The 12,670-nt window shown below is 46.1% G+C and overlaps 1 protein-coding gene and 1 pseudogene across 3 annotated transcripts in view; both read left to right on the top strand.

Moving 5' to 3' along the window:
* Positions 1-12,670, top strand: part of SMYD3 (SET and MYND domain containing 3) — a 754,146-nt gene that overhangs the window by 638,219 nt on the left and 103,257 nt on the right. The gene's annotated exons all lie outside the window — the stretch shown is intronic.
* LOC308612280 (translation machinery-associated protein 7-like) lies at positions 2,273-2,656 on the top strand (annotated as a pseudogene). The gene has a single exon. The product of its transcript is annotated as a translation machinery-associated protein 7-like (transcript).

The raw sequence follows: 12,670 nt of genomic DNA, 5'->3' as shown, positions 1-12,670 counted from the left end.
CACCACAAGATGCAAAGACTTTGAGAAGGAAAAGGAGACCTGTTATAAGTTTACAAATCTTTAAAGGGCTGTAGTGTAGGACGGGGGTAGACTCTTCCTCATGACCAGAGGGGGAGGAACTAGGACATATGACTTGGAATTAGAGGAAGACACATTTCATGCCAGGCTATTAGGAAGAGCAGTTTAGGGAATTCCACAGCGGTCCAGTGGTTAGGACTCTGAGCTTCCACTGCAGGGGGCATGGGTTTGATCCCTTATATCTCATTTTTAAAATAAAAAGCAACAGGCTTCTGCCTCACCCCTCCCCACTTTCAAGGCTGCTTCTTAAGAGCAACTTTTTAAAAACATTTCTGTTTTCAGTGCTTCTGATAGTTATTTTTATACCCCTGAATAATAGTTTTTTGATTTATGTTTCTTGTGTATCAACTAAATAAATTATCTACTCCTAACTATGAAAAAGTAAAGCTCTAGCTTATACTATCCTCTTTTCCCTCTTGTTCCTCTTCCTTTCCATTAAAAAATTATAAACGTTATTTAATTCATTTAATGGCTAACTGTGAAACTTCAGACAACATACTGAAATCTCTTATTTCTCATTCTGTCAACTTCAGGCAATGTCCCTTGATTTCCCACTATGTTAGATGGAGATTTAGTACTCTTGTTCTTGATGGAGAATTAGAATATAAAATTCTCAGTTCAAAATCACTTTCAATGGCTATTTTAAAAGCCTGCTACCCTGTCTTCTAAGATCTATCATTTCTGATTCTACTTGGATTTGGGTTTCTTTGTTGATCACCATTTTATCTTCCTGTAAGTTTTTAGGCTCCGCTCTTCTCCTTGATGTTCTGAAAGTTCACGTTGAGATATCTAGGCATGGGTATTTTTTCATTTATGCTAGATCCTCTCATTTTAAAGACTCCTGTCTTCCTCTATCTCTGGGAAATTTTTTCTTTATTTTTTCCTTTTTGATTCCATTTCCTCTATTCTCTCTGTTCTTTTGTCCTGAAAGTCCTGGTAGCCAGATGTTAACCTTCTGTTTCCAGTGTCCTGGGCCTTTTGCTTTATGTTCTGAGAATTATCCTTGACTTAATCTTCCATACCTTTATTGGACTTTTTATATCTCAGCAAAATTTTTGTTTATAAATTTATAAGAACTCATTCTTGAAAATTTTCTTTTTCACAGCTCCCGATTCTTATTTTTTTGAACTCAACATCTTCTTGAATCTAAGGGTAATTGGTCTTTTAAAAAATTATCTCCCATTTTCTGAATAATCTCAGTTTCTTCAAGTTTTTTTTCTTCAGTTTATTTTTTCTGGTCTTTTTCTGTGTTCTAAACTTTTCTTGAATGGTTCTCCATTCATAGTTTTTTACAACTTTATTGAGATATAATTCACATACCATGTAACTTACCCATTTAAAGTTTACAATTCAGTGGCTTTTAGTATATTCACAGAGTTGTGCATCTAATACTACCATCAATTTTAGAACATATTCAGTGTCTCCCTCTAAGGAAACCCTATGCTCCTTAGTTGTTCTCTATCCCGTAATCTCACTCACCCCCACTGCACCCCTGCCCTTGGCAACCACTGTCCATTCACGTTTGAAAATATGGGGTTAGAAAGGTTGGCTTGTTGCTCTGGGGGTTTCAAAATGGCAGTCGGTAAGAAGACAATGGTTGGAAAGGAGGAGAAGGCAGAGGTTGAGATTGAGTAAAACCCAAGTCCCAGAAAGCTGGGTGTAGGAATCAGGACCTTGGAGGGCCCTGAGAGGGGCTAGTGTTGCAGGGAAGCAGTCAGACCTTCTGTATTCATGAGCTTCACTTCTGTATGCAGGATTCAGAGGACATCCTACCACAGATGATGATGCAGTGCCTCTGGACTCTGGGTTCCATAAGGGGAGGCGGGGAACACGTGTGTCTTGCTCGTAGCTCTGTCTCCTACACTTGGCATACTATTTAGCACACAATACGCATTATTTATTTGTAGAAGAATTCAGTGTCATTTGTTGATGTAACGCCTTACAATTTTCAAGGCACTTTTGTATCCTCATCTCTTACCTCAATTGAGATAGGCAGGTATGCAAAAGTGGATTTACCATGGAGCTAATGAGGCTGAAATTGTAGGATCCTCCACTGGCATGAGCCCCTTCTAAAACCCTGTTCTCAATTCTGTATTTGTTAACTTTGCATTCTTTTCCTTAAAGTAGGCCTACAAAATTATATTTTGTAGTGTCAGGCATGAGAAAACCTAAACCTAGATCTGCCTCTCTAGGTAACAGCAGAAGTGATTAGCCCCAGTTTATAGCTATAAACCTGTGGCTGAGGCATCCGGTGGCAGGGTCTGGGGAAGGGGCAGCAGGCACCATGTCGGGCCGCGAAGGTGGCAAGAAGAAGCCCCCGAAGCAGCCCAAGAAGCAAGCCAAGGAGGTGGACGAGGAAGATAAGGCATTCAAGCAGAAACAGAAGGAGGAGTGGGGAAGGGCCCCCTGGCCACAGGTGGAATTAAGAAATCTGGCAAAAAGTAAGCTGTTCCTTGTGCCTGAGGCAGTGATGATCCTTAGTTCCTTTCCTGCGTAAACATCTGGATTAAACATCTGGATTCCCTGCCATAACATCTGTTGCCACCTATAGCTAGCATGAAATGTTGTCTTGGAACCTATTGTACATTTAAGAATAAACTTCTGGGCCTCCCTGGTGGCGCAGTGGTTGGGAGTCCGCCTGCCGATGCAGGGGATACGGGTTCGTGCCCCGGTCTGGGAGGATCCCGTATGCCGCGGAGCGGCTGGGCCCGTGAGCCGTGGCCGCTGGGCCTGCGCGTCCGGAGCCTGTGCTCCGCAACGGGAGAGGCCACAGCAGTGAGAGGCCCGCATACCACAAAAAGAAAAAAAAAAAAAAAAAAAAAAGAATAAACTTCTGTAAAAATAAATGAAAAAAAGCTGTGGCTGAGAGAGCTGGGTACCTCACCCAAGGTCCCACATCTGGTAAGCAGCAGAACATTTCATACTTGAATGATGTCTCCCACTACTTCTCACCCCCCATCCCACCCCCACAAGAGGTACGGCTTCTGATTGGTGCCTGTTCCCCAGACACCAGTCATAGGGAGCCGTACAGACCTAAGCGTTCTGTAAATATCTGTCAGCAAGGGTTGGGCCCAAGGCAACTGGTGAGGACTATAAATGGGAGGTGTCTGTTGCCCCCAAGCTCACAGGCTGTCTCTCTATCCAACAGGAACCAAGCAAGGAAAGCCATGCATCCTCCCCCCACCACCTACATGTTTAAGTTTTAGTTATGAAGTACCTTTGAAAGTATTTACTCTGAACAAAGAGAAACGCCGAATTCTCCTTTTCACTTCTGTTTCTGAATAAGACTTTTATTTATTTATTTATTTATTTATTTATTTGCAGTACACGGCCTCTCACTGCTGTGGCCTCTCCCGTTGCGGAGCACAGGCTCCAACGTGCAGGCTCAGCAGCCGTGGCTCGTGGGCCCAGCCGCTCCGCGGCATGTGGGATCCTCCCGGACCGGGGCACAAACCCGCGTCCCCTGCATCTGCAGGCGGACTCCCAACCACTGCGCCACCAGGGAAGCCCTGAATAAGACTTTTAATCCCGTGTTGTTTCACGGTCTTAAAATAAAATGTAAGATCTGATGAAAAGTCAGAAATCATATTTTCAACTCCCAACCAATTCGGTGATTCTCCCAGGTGGAAATCAATGTCTGCTCTGCAGAGATGAATCATGCATTCCATCGGTTGTGCCTCTGACTTTCTTCTTTGAAAATTGACTTCCCCTCCATGCTTTTCAACTTTTCACTGAAGTATATACTCCATGCTTGCCTTTCCCCAGACACCAGTGTATGTGTTCTGAGTAGAAATCTAAGCTGGCGGTGCCTCTCAGTCTGTTGGAGGATTGAACTGAATTCCCCGGAGACAGAGAAGAACTGTCCCAGTGTCTCAGGTCTGAGTCTCCGTTGGCCTGCCAGCCCCCAGGCTAATAATGTGAGACTTGGCTCTGGGGGGGGAGTTTCATTCTCTCTAGAACTTCCTTATTCTTAAGTTATTGATCCAGTAGCAAGTTACAGGGACCAGACTCCCGTGGGTAATACCATGGTGTGATCAGAAAGGCGAAGGTTATAGAGACTTTCTTTCTTTGGTGCTTCTTCCCTTGTGTCCACACCCTCACCCCCAACCCTTAATCGGCCTGAGAATCACCTTGACTTGGTGCTGACTAGTGCTCGTAATAGCATTAAAATAATTTCTTCCCAGTTGGGAAGCAGTCACTGCCCCAGACCCTCTGTGCAGCTACACAGGCTCCTGTCCTGAAACTTTTCCATCATCCAGGAACCAAAAAGGGGGGTGCACTACACTCCTTCTGGGACCTGCTCCGTCGCTAGGGCTGGCATCGCTCCGATTGGTTAGGAACTGCGCCATATTGCAGGTTATTAAATACTTTGAAAAATCACCGCAGCTCCTGACAAAGTCTGATCCCTTGGGATAGGGGTCGAATTGGGTAACAGGCTCCTGTTTGACGCCCCAGTTCCCTGGCAAATCAGAAGCAAAGTTGCCCCTTTAAAGGTTGATTCTCAGGGCTTCTCTCAAGGCACACCTTTCTTTTGGCTTTGCTCTGTCAAGGTTTCATTAACACTGGTGACAGTAAAAACACAAAATGAGGCACTAGAGTCACCCGTGGGTCCAAGTGGCACATCCTTGCGAGCACCGTAGCGGTCCCCCAGCTGTGAATGAGTGAGTGTGCGCTGAGCTCCACTTCCTTATAAGAGCATGTGTGTGAACCGAAGAATGTACGCCGCCAGCAAGGCCAGCTTTCATCTGTCAGCAGCTGAAAATATTTAGGCCAGTCCACTGACTGGAAGTGTGCACCGCGGCGGGGTGCTCAGCAGCAGATGGTATGTGTAAAGCCCACCGACTCAGAGCGTTAGCACCTTAGGTGGCCTTTGGATGAGCCTGGAATTAACCTTCATAAACACGTAAACATCTCTCTCAAGATGTCCTGCGAGAAAAGATCACTCCTCAGGGCTGGTCCCTGAACACTGCAGGGTGTGCGTCCAAGGCCGGGCAACGGGGGGAAGGTCCAGGGGCCGAGGTAAGGGAGCAGCAGGGATTCAGATCCAGCCTCACTCCTCAGCTCCACGTAAGCCAGACCATCCTGGACTGAGTCATGGCTTTGGCTTTATCCCGTCTCACCTCTTAGGTCTCCGGCGTCTGTTTATATGTAACCCAAATGGTGTCCTCCTTGTCCCCTGGCCACAGCAGTATTGAAACTAACCAAATGGGCCAGAATTGGATTTTGACAAAAGGTATTTTCCCAGTAGCTTCAGAGACTCTTGTGAGGGTCACACCCTGTGGGGTGGCCAATTTTTGGGAAGAGCCGGGGGCTTCTGGTCTGGCCCAAAGCAGCCTGACCACATGGGCTCAGGTGTTGTGCTACAAAGGCACCTCCTAGATGCCGTGTAGAGGACCAAACCAGTGAAAATAGGGAGACATCCCTGCCTAACAAGAAGCCACCTACGTCCGCAGTCCTGGAGAGAGCAGAACAGAAAGGATGAAGAACCGAGGTCTGTTACTTCCCCCGAAGGTTAATGCAGGAATTAGTTTCGCTGAACCTGGCGCTGGGCGCGTCTGTGCAGCAAACTTAGCCTGTGGCATCCCCGCCTTCGTATGTGATGCCATTCCTCTCGTACCCCTTCCCCTCCCCCCCCCACTGGTGGCTCCTCTAGCCCCTCAGGGGCCAAGGCCTCGCTGCTGTCTCCCTAGAGCCCTTTCCTTCTAAACCCACTCTCAGGGCCTCCCTGGTGGCGCAGTGGTTGAGAGTCTGCCTGCCGATGCAGGGGACACGGGTTCGTGCCCCGGTCTGGGAGGATCCCATATGCCGCGGAGCGGCTGGGCCCGTGAGCCATGGCCGCTGGGCCTGCGCATCCGGAGCCTGTGCTCCGCAACGGGAGAGGCCACAACAGTGAGAGGCCCGCGTACCGCAAAAAGAAAAAATAAATAAATAAATAAACCCACTCTCAGATCTTTCTACCCCAGCCCCAGCGGTGTCTCTTGACTGGCAAGCTGTGAGCTGGCTTTCCCAAGGACACCTGTATTTAGCAGAAATCAAAGCCTTAAGCTAATTGTTGATCACAGTCTAGTCACCAGGCACCATCCAGAGCAACGATCCCTGGACCATCTTGGACCTTGAAATCTATGCACGTCAATCTACCCACTTGTGCTTAAAATCCGCCTCGCTCAAAGCAGACTGGGTATGACTACAATGGAAATACAAGTCTTAGCTGCCCTTTTGATCCCTGCCCGTAAGCAGTATAAATGCTAACAAAATGTGGGCAGAGAGAGAACAGGAGAAGGAGGGAATAATGTCGAGAGAGAGCGAGACACCTTAGCTCTGGGTAATACCGGGTTGTTCTGATGGACTTGCTTCAGGGCACTGGTGTCTGTCCTGATCATGCTGCACAGTCCAGAGACTGCTTTAAATGGCGTCCTGCCTCTCTGGATTGTCTCTGAGACCTTCTCAAAGCTGGGGCATTGGAGTATCAAGCTTGTGCAGAATTGAGGCCATACCCTGTATGTCAACCATGAGCTAATCCCCAGTGAAAAGGAAGCTTGCAGTGCAAGGAAATTCCGTGCTTACTACTCACCTTCTCTGTGCCAGGCACTGGCTAAAACCGTTTAGACAAGTTACCTCATTCGATCCTTACAGTATCACCGTCAATAGGATATCCTTATCCCCATTTTACTGATGAGAAAACTGAAACTCAGAGAAGTTAAGAAACTTACCTCAGGAGACAGGATTTAAATCATGGACCCTCCAACTCCAAGTCTCGTACCTTTTCTACCATACCGTTCTTCTTTTTACAAAAGGTGACAGATTTTTAAAAAGAAAGTGAAGAGCTGCCCTTGTTGGTCTCTAAGCTCACCTTGTCATATAGCTGAAAATGTTCCCATTCCCATAATGTGGGATTTTCCCCCAGAGACTCCCTGTATGAGTTATTCATTTGATGGATGGCCCTCTACACCTGTTTCTGCATGTGCACATGCTGCTAAATACTACTGTCATTTAGTAGGAAAAATATAACCCCGTGTCCTAAAAGTCCTTGTCGGTAGCCGAGACAGAGCCTGACATTAGATCTCCCTCTTTGGTCTCCCGCTTGTGGGCTGAACCATCATTACTCAGGACGTTGCTGTGATCTTCTGAAAGGGAAGATGGCCCCATCGGGGCTACTCAAAACTGTGAAATGAGGTTGGCTATCGTAATTTGCTTCCTAAATTTTCAGCCTAGTAGCCTGCCAGTACAGTGTTCTTCAGAAAATGTTAAAGATCCTGTATCAGAGAACAGGAGTGCATTCTATTAACGTTGTGTATGAGTCCTGCCAGTTAAAGGACAGGAAGGTTCATGGGGGGCTGGGGTGCAGGGCAGGGCTTAGCTGCAACCCGCCGGCCTTCACGGTGGAGCAGTGAGTGGTTCTGATAACGATTCTCGCAGGGGTCAGCCTTTGAGTGCTTGGCTGTCCATCTAGATGGTTTTTACTCCCCACCATGGTGACAGGGGTCAGCCACTCCCAGAGGACTGTCAGCATGACCATCCACAGCTCACAGAAATGCAAGCACAGCCTTCCTGGGGTGAGTGAGAGGTCAAAGAAATCCATTTAAATGCATCAGAAATGTGGCTGAGGATGGCAGAGGCTCTGAAGAGCATTTCTTTATGAGGAAACTTGGTCACATCAGGCAGGTGGGACTAGAGGCAGATTCTAGTCCAGAACCCAAGTGGCTGGACCCAGTCCACTGCCTTACAGTCGATTCTCATTTCCCCAAGAGTATTCGTAGGTTTAGGTGAAGAAACGCCTCTTAAGTGAAAAAAAGGACTCAATGATCAAATTAATTCGAGAAACAGTGGGTTAAACAAGGTACTGCAGGACATCCTGGAGCCTGTACAGTACACTTCATCCTAAAATAAAGCGCACCGGCTTCCCTGGTGGTTGCAGTGGTTGAGAGTCCGCCTGCCGATGCAGGGGACGCGGGTTCGTGCCCCGGTCCGGGAAGATCCCACATGCTGCAGAGCGGCTAGGCCCATGAGCCATGGCTGCTGAGCCTGCACGTCAGGAGCCTGTGCTCCGCAACGGGAGAGACCACAACAGTGAGAGGCCCGCATACTGCAAAAAAATAAAAAAATAAATAAAATAAAGAGCACATCTTTTTACATTCTAGTGTCTAAACTTGGAGTAAATCTTAGAATCAGTGTCAGAAGCAGGGTGAGGCAAGTGAACTGTGTAGGGTGCAAGGTTTAAGGAGGCGCTCATTCTCAGGGTCCTGCAGATAAGACCAGGAGTGAGTGTGTCCAGAGCCTCCCTCGCCTCACCCTCCTCCCAGCCCAGGTCAGAACAACCGGCACCCAGCAGGGGGTGCAGATGTACTGAGGCTGCCCCGCCTGCACAAAATGTCGAGACTTACTCTGCCCAGAGACCTGTTCATCTCATGGCCCCTCGAGTGAGTTCTTAAAATAGCCCACCAAGGTTAAATTTTAACTTAGATCCTTTCACTGACTCTTAAAATGCCTTTTAAAAGATTGTTATATAAAAAAGAAAGAACGAAAGAAAGACTATTACTTGTAGTGGAAAAAGCCAAGCAAACAACACCTTAACCAAGTAGATTAGCATCATCAGTGATGCCATGTGCCTATCATGCCCTCTCTGATACTGTTTACAAAAACCCATAAGCCCCATGTAGTCATGAGAAAAACCCAGATCCGGGTACATTGTACAGAATACTTGGCCAATGCTCTTTAAGACTGTCTAGGAAAGATTGAGAAACTGCTACAGACCACAAGAGACTGGGGAGACAAGACAACTGACTGCAGTGTTGTCCCTGAATTGGATTCCAGAACAGAGAGGGGACATTGGTGGAAGCACTAGTAAAATCCAAATAAAGTCTGGAACTTAATTAACAGTAGTATGCCAACATAGCTTTCTTAGTTATGACAAATGTTCCTTGGTAATGTAAAATCTTAACAACAGGCAAAACTGGAGAAGGGTTTATGGGAACTCTGTACTATCTTTGCAACTTTTCTATAAATCTAAAATTATCCCCAAACAAAATGTGTTTTTAAAAAGAAAAGACTGGGCTTCCCTGGTGGCGCAATGGTTAGGAATCCACCTGCCAATGTAGGGGACAGAGGTTCGAGCCCTGGTCCGGGAAGATCCCACATGCCACGGAGCAGCTAAGCCCATGCGCTGCAGCTGCTGAGCCTGTGCTCTGGAGCCCACGAGCCACAACTACTGAAGCCCGCGCGCCTAGAGCCAGTGCTCCTCAGCGGGAGAAGCCACCGCAATGAGAAGCCCACGCACCGCAATGAAGAGCTGCCCCCGATCACCACAGCTGGAGAAAGCCCACGTGCAGCAACAAAGACCCAACGCAGCCAAAAATAATAAATTAAAAAAAAGAAAGAAAGAAAAGACTGTTATAAAGTAGCATTGCAAAGGCAAATTTTCTGCCACACCCCAGGTAGTGTAGTTAAAGGTGATAGAAATTGGCAGATTTCAGGAAATGGGTCATAGAAGTTTCGAAATGAGAAGACGGTGTGACAATTCTTGAACCAATGATTCCTTCATTATGAAGAACCGTAATTCCATCTCCAAGCATCTATCAAAAGCTTCCAGCTGACACTTAAGGAAGTTGATACCTTCTAGTGACATGTTATTCAGTTACAGAAAAGAGGAAGCTATAAACTTATCAAGAAGAAAAGGCACGTGAATCTAATATTCCTTTATAGGATTCAGAGTTATGTTGTTTATCCTAAAGGTACAAAAGAAATCAAGACCATGAAAAGTTTATAAAAAGCGATTCATCACCATGATATTTAAGATAACTTCCAAAGGTCAAAAGTGACTCAGAAAACCTTTAGAATCTGAAGGCTAAAATGATTAGATACAAAATGTTACTGAGATATTGAAGAAGGGAGTCTATAAATACCTGTATAGCTAAATATAAGCTCTTATAATTTAAAAGCAAAACTGCGTTCTTGTAATCAGGTGTTTCTCCCCATACCTTCAAAAAACTGCTGTTAAATCAACGGGGAGCTTACAATTGGTGATGCCTTAGGATCCCAGAATAAAGCAGAGGTGGAGTACATTTTTTCAAACTTAACTGCCCATGGAACCCTGGGGTTCCATGGAGAGTACTTGGGTAAACGTGCTCTACCCTATTTACTGCCTATCCATTGGACACAGGATGAATCCTCAGCCTGAAGGCTACCAAAACTATAGCTGTTAAGTTTGGGAATGAGTGTGCTACACACACTGATTTATTGAGAGTTTCTGAACCCAGAGGGGCTCTGCATGTAAATGACCCCTAAAAAGTGAGACCCGGGCTTCCCTGGTGGCACAGTGGTTGAGAATCTGCCTGCCAATGCAGGGGACACGGGTTCGAGCCCTGCTCTGGGAAGATCCCACATGCCGCGGAGCAGCTGGGCCCGTGAGCCACAACTACTGAGCCTGCGCGTCTGGAGCCTGTGTTCCGCAATGAGAGGCCGCGACAGTGAGAGGCCCGCGCACCGCAATGAAGAGTGGCCCCCGCTTGCCACAACTAGAGAAAGCCCTCGCACAGAAATGAAGACCCAACACAGCCTAAAATAAATAAATAAATAAATAAATTTATTAAAAAAAAAAAAAAGTGAGACCCAACCTCTTGACTGATTACTGAGCCAAGCATTAAGTCAGATGAGACATAAAGATCCTCTTCAGCTTCTTTGGATGTGGTAAGGGTGCCCCAGACCTGCCCATTCATTATACAATATGGCTAAAAAACATGGAGGTACACAGAGTTGACAAGGCCTTTCCTCCCTCCCTCAAGGAAAGCAGTGAGCTCTAGGAAACTCACATCCATCACTGAGGGAAGAAACAAACTCTGCTGACGTAACGCTGGCTTGAGTGATGTCTGGCAAGGTTTTCAATTCAAGACATCCTACTTGTGAGCCTCCATCACAGACACATACACATTCATAGACCTTGGCCTTCTCCAGAATCAGCACCAGGTTATTGAGGGCCCATTTGAAGGTTGTTGTCCTCAGAGCCTTGCTTGGCAGTTTTCTCTTCTCTGGTGAATGAAGGGTTAACATGTCACTGCCGCAGTTCCCCTCACAGGGCTTTATTAATCCAGTCCCCTGCTCCAGACTTGACCTTCAATCACTGGAAAACAAGAAAACATTGAAAACAACTTCAACCAAATGAAAAATACTCTGTTGGACTCAGTCCAGACCTTGGCAACCTTTGTGTGAGTGATGCAGTAAAGCAGCTGCATGACAGGTATGTTTCTAGCTGATGGAAACCTCAAGTAATTAATGGCTTTTCTGGGGCAAGGTGGTAAGGGCAGCATTGGCCCCTGCTGTGGCAGAATAACAAATGAGAGAGAAAGTTACTGAGGCACATGCTTTGCCCCAAACTAGCCATGAATGGAGGGTACTTATCAGATAGATGTCTTAGCTCAATGCTAGCTCCTTCCCACTGGTGAAGATGAGGAAAGACACTTAGTTTCTTTGTATATGGCATGGCTAGAGTTCCGTCACTCTATACAGAGCAGCTATATTTTAGCCAGTTCATCATTTGAGGTCCTGTGTGTAGCTCTGTTGAGGACAAGCATTTATTACCCTCAATAAGGTAGAGTACTGTCATTACAGAAAAACAGTCATTGAGGGTGGGCCCTGGCTAAAATACTGAGAAGTGTATCATTCACACAAACCTATGGACCCAGACTTCTGAAGTTCAAGTACTGTTTACTTGGGATTGGCTCAAGTTTGGTTAAGAAGCTGTGGAATTTGGACGGGGTTGTTGATACCGCTGTTTGTGATGAGAGAAACCAGACCAACTCTTGTGATGTAAAGAGGGAAAGAAGGGCAGGGAAGTGGGCTAAGAGGCCACCCACCAAGAATCTACATCTCACTCTAAGGGACAATTCTGAAACTCGGTCCAGGCATTGTGAGGCTGGGGGGTGACATTTGGAGAGGAAGAAGAAATATCTGTCTCTTCTAGTTTAAAAACAGGTATTGGCAATCTCAAATGAAAGATTTGTGAATCTGCATACCGCTTGTGCCACCATCGTGAGCTGTAAACCTTATCAGTGGCTGGGTTTTGCCAGGAAAATCACTCATCTCTAAGCTTTCTACTTTCTGTGGTAGTCTGGGCAATATTTGCCGACTACACTGTCACAAATGTTTTGGTTCAGAAAGTTCCCCAGAGGATCATTCTCTATAGGTTTACAGAAGATAAAAGGTAAGGTGGTGCCCAGGCTAGTTGCCTGCTCACTTATACGCCTAGCTATTGGGGTCATCTTTCACCAGCTCTCAGTATTTCTTCGTACTAGGTTATGCATCATCTTTTCTTTTTTAAATAGTTTTATTGAGAGTAATTCACGTCGTATACAATTCACCCATTTAAAGTGTACAGCTCAATGGCTTTCAGTATATTTACAGATTATAAAATGCAACTATCTTTTTTATGCACTTTTAGGACATTTTCATTAGCAGTCACACCACAATCCCCTCAGTCCCCAGTTCCTAGGCAGCTAGCAGTCTGCTTTCTGTCTCTCTATATTTGCCTATTCTGGACATTTTATGTAAATGGAATCATACAGTAGGTGGCCTTTTGTGACTGGCTTCTTTCGCTTAGCAT

Source organism: Mesoplodon bidens, assembly GCF_964165515.1.
Source record: "Mesoplodon bidens genome assembly, chromosome: 2".
NCBI classification, from domain to species: Eukaryota; Metazoa; Chordata; class Mammalia; order Artiodactyla; family Ziphiidae; genus Mesoplodon; species Mesoplodon bidens.
This window is presented reverse-complemented; position numbering and strand designations above follow the sequence as displayed.